Here is a 7,125-nt window from a genome sequence, read left to right as displayed (position 1 = left end):
AGGGGTGCTTAATAATGATTCACTTAAGGGGTGTAAGTGTACTAATGGTAAGTGAATCAATATAAAAGCAACCAACAAACCAACTTGAAAAAAGAGTAAAACCACACATTCATTTAATAGTCATTATTTACACAGTGTTCTGAAGTTATCCTTAAGTATTTTTTCAAAATTTTATTTATTCTAAATATTATTATAATTTCTAGTATTTTAGTATTTGTTTTAGAGAAGGGGAGGATACGTAAATTTTTATAATCGAATATGTATTTGGCAATTAGTAATGATGTATCGAACGGTGGAGAATAAAGATAAGTATGAGTCGAGAGGTGGAATAAATAAGGGAGATAGATGTAGTTAATTTATATATTAGTAGCGATGTATCGAGTGGGAGAATAAAGATAAATATAAAGCGAGAAGTAGAATAATTAACATAGGGAATATTTAATCAAATATCAAATTAATTTAATGGTTCGTGGAATTTATAAGTGGTTTGTTGTTGGGAGTGTTGCCAACTGATTTCATTTGTAATAAATAAATTAAATGGTGCTGTATTTTACGTATCAGAAAAAAGTTCCGTTATATGTCGTAACGGAACGAAACCTTTTAAGTAGCAATTTTATTAGCCACTTATATTCGAAAGCAGTCGAAGCACTTACCCTAAATAAATGCATACGAAATCAGTGGCAACAACTCTCCCCATCCACACATAAACCACCGGGGCAAATTGCTCGTCAATTCTGTAAAGAATTTCCCGCAAACCTTTACTCGGTCCAGACTTTTATGGTCGTCTAGCGCCTGAGAGCGCGACACCGGCCTGTTATCTAAGGATTTGTAAAGAAACGAGACGCAAAGCCCAGTTGAACGGAACGTACAATCCTGAAATAAGGAATTTGGTGACAGATTTCTTGCACAGATTGTGAGCTCAACCAGGAAATGTGGTTAAAGTATTTTGTTGCAGACGTTGCCATCTATTTGATAGTTGTCTGAATGTGCTCCGCGTCGTTACCGTGATGAGATGGGGCGGGCTAAAGATCTCATCGGCCTGCTCGAGAGGGTAAGATGGCGAAAAAAAACGCCCCTATCAACTGCAACGCATTTTGATGGGGAAATATGTATGAAAATCTACTTTTCGTAATTATTCACTCGCGTAATATGTACCAAGTGTAATTAAATGATTGGTATTACCTTCAATATATAAGTTTCACCATAAAATAACTACTGACACTTAACTACCTATAACGATTTAAGTTTGGCCATTTTAATGCTATCACGTGCTCGCTCATTTTACGATTTCAAAGACTGGCACCATCTGATATCTATTTAGAGCTGAAGACATATTCTAGTAGTTAATGATATGGAATCTTCTCGTACTCTCAACTTAAGCATGAAATGCTTTATGGAAGTTTGTATTGTCCAAAACTTTAGTAATAACATAAATTCTCGGGCAAGTATTTCTCGAGTTCCTAAAACTTTAACAAAACAGTCTATATAACAAGTTATGGGATAGTTCAGAGTTTTTACACGAAAATATTCGATATGAATTTCAGATGAAGGAACATACCGTTGTCGGACAAAGGAATTAAATATTAATAAAGTCGATCGTGCTCTTACAATCGAAGCCGACAAAAACTAAAACAAGGTGTCAGAAGATTTCACTTAACATCGCCTATCATTGTTCGGGAACATTGACATGATTTGGGAATTAATTGTGATGCGTGTCACATAAAGGTGATTAAAAGTTTCATAAAAGCGTTCTCGTATAATATTTAACGTGTCTGTGAGAGTGGAATTCGGAAGCGCTTCCTTGCACATGAATATGGAGTAACAGCGGCTGCGAGTTAATATGTATGAATGTAACTTGTTAACTCGAACGTACCCGCCAGATGGCTTCGAGTCCGCCCAAATGTCTCGCTTTCGCTTCACTTTATAATGCAAAGATTTGCTCACGTCGAATAAAGCGACGTCTTCACTAAATTATTCAAGAAAACATATGCCATTTGTATTCCTTTTGAAGGATTTTGACGCTTTTCGCTCGCAATGTTTTCGCTTTGAGTTCAAGTGTTTGTTACGCTTGTCCGCGACGTTGAAAATATAAATCAGTAAGGGGATTGCGACTGTTTACTATGGTAAGTACATATTTGTTATTGACGTAATGCATTGAGGCGTTGAATTGTAAAGGAGCCATAAATGTAGATCATAAATCTGTTAAGTCCCGTAATTCTTGTATAAAGACCGTGCCAGCCTGTAGGTGTAGTGTTGCTATAATAAGTGACGGAGCGCATTTTCCGTTCTAGCCACAGTAGATTGACACAGTAGTCTTCCTTCAAATATGATGACCGCGGATTATTAACGAACATGTAAAATTATTATACCGACAAGGCACAGCTGCTTAGGCTAGAAACAACATGTCACGTACACGTTCGGGTATTCAGCTTCGCACGAGAATTCCTAGATGTGCAGAGATTGAGGAAATTATTCGACCTGTCAAACTTTGCATCCATCTAAATCACCACCTAGATAATTTTATCGCATATTGATTCTAATTTTTGATACGATCAACTAGGGATTTCATACTACCCAAAAGCATTTATTGAAAAATAGTGAAACAAAAATTAATTTTCATCACATTTGTTTAAAGGTCTCATTGTGTCTACGTGTACTGAAGAATAATCTACTATTTTATTCCCAAGGGAGTAATGGATTTAGTTTTAAAAATTAATACGATCCGTACAATAGTTCAGGCAAAGGATGTTTCAATCAGCCAAGGATTTTTGTTGCTCAACCAAAATTTGACTATTAAGCTATAAAAAATATTATATGATATGACAAATGCAAATGTTTTATTTATGTTTTACAATTATTTCAGTGTGTTTTGCATTTATTTCGTAAATTTAACTCAGATAAATCGTTATAATTTACAATCTGACAATATGTTCTCGATTCGCGCTTAACCGCGTGCCAGCGCGAGGCGCCCACCGTTGCCTAGCAACGAAGAGTATAACAGAGGCTTCGATGATCAAAATGAATGAATGAATGAATAATAAGTAAAAAAAAACCGGTCAAGTGCGAGTCGGACTCGCTCACCGAGGGTTCCGTACAAACTTTCAATAGTTGAATCATCAAAATGTTATTCATAGAACTCTACAGATTTTACTAAATCCCTCAAGACTCAATTTCCCACATAACAAGTAATATTTTAATATACAATTTTATTGTTAGACAACGTCCAAATAAAATCAAGACTAGTCGACTTCAATAGTTTACGATTTACGACATGTCGCACGGACGCTCCTGAACCGACCTCATTATATCAGGAAAAACGCGATGTAGGAAATGAGCGTTCAACGTACAACGACACCCATACAACCATTTCAGTCGCAAAATCTTCAAATCAGTAACTAACTGTCAAATGTGACATAACGCGTGGTAACGTCGTGCAAACAATGCAACCGTATTGATACAATAACAAAATGTAGTCGTCGTGTGCACTCGTTACGGTAACAAAATGTGTACGAATTTGTGGCTGTCAATGTCACTGTCAGAATGACTTTTAACGACACTTTATTAGTCGACGTTTGCACACATAACGGTAACAACATGTGGACGAATTTGTGGCTGTCATTGTTGTCAGAACGGTTTCTGACAGTGACATTGACAGAATTTGTACACACATGTGTAGGTCTGATTACCGAACTGCTCCTAAACCACTGTATCCGCAAATGAAAGTGCAAAGAATGATAATACAAATAGACGACGACCATTTAAGCACTCTTCACTTTATAGTTACTTAATATATTAAATATATTAAATATAATTTTTAATTCTTATTGATAAAAATGAAGTGTAGTGTTGCTTTACACAATAAAAGTAGGAATCAAATGAAATAGAGTATTTACTGTGATATTAATAGAATTTCTGTTGCGCAATGATAGTTTTTTTCAGTACAGATGCTGCTTTTTTTAACGCAGTAGTGCGAGCAAATCAAGCAATGATTCATTTCTTGTCTGGTCGAAACTCTTAGCTTAGATTTAGGTACTGAAAATCGTCGTACGATACACGTGCGAAAAGGACAATCACAACTCGTGTCGATTTAAAATTTAAAACACTCCCTTCGTTCGTGTATTAATTTATCGCTACTCGTATCGATTTTCCTCTTTTCCGCACTCGTATCTACAAGTATTTTGTTTGGGTTACAAAAAAAACACATTATTTACTCTACTACGTTTTATTTATGTCTCTTTAACATTACAAATTTGTAGACACTTATCTATACAAAAATCTTGACAAAAGAAGTACAGATCGCTGAAATTAATGTTGATAGTAATATTAATGACGACTACTTCAACAAGTGTCAATTGTGAAATGCCGCAAAATACTAGTTGCTCTATAGAAGACCATAATAATATGATCCCCAATCCTTTAGAACCCAGCAGCTCGGTACGCACGTTACAATTTTTTTTTTAATCTTCTTTAGTGAGGGCAACTGAGTACGACGGCATATTTAATTGTTTATAAAGTTTGAGGATACCTGGAAAAAATTAATACATGAAGCCATTTTGAAAATATAATAAATATTCACTGCTTTCGGTCACGCGTGTACGCTGCGACCATTTTGCGACCGTTTGTCGACAGTTTGGTGACCGTTTGGCGACTGTTTTTTACATGGAATATTACCGTCTTAATCCATATTTTAACAACTTTATTGGTTTTCTAGGCATTATTTTTATTATTTCAGTATAGTATATGCACCGGAGCACTAAAACTTCACCAATCAATATACATAACACGCAAACACCGAGTAGTCAATAATATTATTACTGGTTAAACTGAGGTAAATTGATGGCGCGTTGATAAATTTAGACTTATTTTATGAAATCACTCGAGCAATTTAATTGGCCATGGTAATTAGCCCACATTATATTACAAATGCAAACAATATTTATCTTTAACAAATTCTTACGCCATTACATTTTAATGTCAAATGATTTTATTTCTTTTTTACTTTGACGTCTCTGACAGTCGCCATTTGAAAAGAATGAAATGAACGAATAATTTTGGGAAAGTAGTCACCAAACGGTAACAATTTGTGCACGCGTACTGCACACTTCTGTCACTTCTGTGACCATTTGTGCCTGTTACCAATCGTCCCCATTTGGGTCGCCGCGACTAAACGTCGACCGTACTGCGACTAATCATTGAGACCCGAAGACCTGTGTGTACACAAAATAGGAGGATTTGCGTAGGAACGACGACCGATTATGGTTATATGGGCATCTATCAGCAAATTGAGTAAACTAATGCGCGCGAGCTAGTATGGAAGATGATTTTTATGGAATAATTGTTTATTGCGTGAACCGATTTTAACCATTTTGCCTCTATTTGAAAGCAGGTAATTTCATTGTTATTTTGTTAAAAAATACAGGTACAATAAACACCCGCAAGGGTGTTGAAATTGAAAATGTGAATCTGAAAGGTTTTTTATAAATAAAGAAAAAAGTTTTCAAGATACGTCTACGGATTTATTTTTCCTGTAATATTCATTATATGAATGTGATGTGTGTCCATGTTTGGTGAAAATTTCATAAATTTATGTTGGTAAACTTCGGAGATAAGGGGGGGGAACGGTATTTTTTTACATTTTCCTTCAAAAAACATTTTTTTTCCACAACCAAATAATTATAAAAAATAGTTTTGATATGTACAATTTGAGCTCTTTCTAACGATACCCCACTTGACCTAGTTACTTGAAATTTTTAGTTTTGCCCCCTTTCATTTTGGCAATTTTCTATCATTTATATTAATTAATATAAAAAAAATACTTTCAACTTGTAGAGGTTCACAATGTTTATAACTATTCCAAATTTCATATCGATAGCATAAGTAGTTATCGAGATATTTAACAATGTGACAGACGGACAGACAGACGGACAGAGTCGCACCATAAGGGTTCCTGTTGTACCTTTTTGGTACGGAACCCTAAAAATTGTTAAATTATATCTTTCTTTGAACATTGCATTTAATTTATATCCAGTATTTTCGTGTTTGTTTTCGTTCAAAAAGTGTGTGTTATCAAAAGCAATGGATTTAATATGAATAATCTGATATAGGAAAAAATGGAAAAATTTACGCTTCCGGCGGGACTTGAACCCGCACCATTTTTGCAATCCGTGCAATGCTCTTACCAATTGAGCTACGGAAGCCACGCCGGACCTCGCAAATCTTTCCATGCCTTTCCTTTTTGTACACACGTCTTGGGGTGACGTCTAGTTACTATGACGTCGTTAATATAAAAATGTTTAGAATCGTTAGCAGACGTTTCTGCTTAATAAAAAAAATTTTAATCTGATATAGATCAAGATACACTACTGGTCCCAACGCCGCCGTTGTGTTGAAGGTTTTGCCTTATGCTTTCGTACCTTCGTGCCTTGATACCCTCGCAACGCTCAAGATTCCACTTTTTGAATATAATATTGTAATTTTTCGCTTGCTCAGGTATCAAAATAGGCACGTGCGGTTAAACAACTACTTTGCTCCCTTGTAAAACAAATAACTATTATATGTACCACGTTATTGAAGATCAACATGCTAACGTAGTTTCCGTCAGTCAAGTTACTGTCATTCTACCTCCACTGGCCTGGCACCAACCTTTCGCCGTAGGCGTCGCATTTGGTGAAAAAGGAACGATGTAAACATCGACGGACGATAAATCAGAGTCCATTGTAGGGAAAAGTCGCAAATCGTAAGCAAAGCCGGGCCTGAATGCTGTGAGACCGCTCTCTTGAATTTGTCCCTCAATAAAGTCTCGCAAATAAAACCGTACTTAGGGGTAAGGCTGGAATACGAAATACATTCTTTTTAAATATTATTGAACTAGGTTTTGGAAACAAAAACACACATCACCTAAGTATTCTTTAGTATTTTCATAATGTATTAACAAATGTAGTCGCCACCAATATGCTGAGATTAGACCATTTCACCTTTTGCTTTTATATGTTTTTGCTTACTATTAATTTTCCTTTGCGAATAAATGAATTTTATTATATTATGAGTAATAACTATATTTTTTACCAAAATTGTTTTTATTTTAAAATAATAGGGTACATTATTATGCCTGCGCCCCACACAGGG

The sequence above is a fragment of the Leguminivora glycinivorella genome, chromosome 17 (genome assembly GCF_023078275.1).
Source record: "Leguminivora glycinivorella isolate SPB_JAAS2020 chromosome 17, LegGlyc_1.1, whole genome shotgun sequence".
In the NCBI taxonomy this organism is placed as follows: domain Eukaryota; kingdom Metazoa; phylum Arthropoda; class Insecta; order Lepidoptera; family Tortricidae; genus Leguminivora; species Leguminivora glycinivorella.
Note: the sequence above shows the minus strand (reverse complement) of the source record.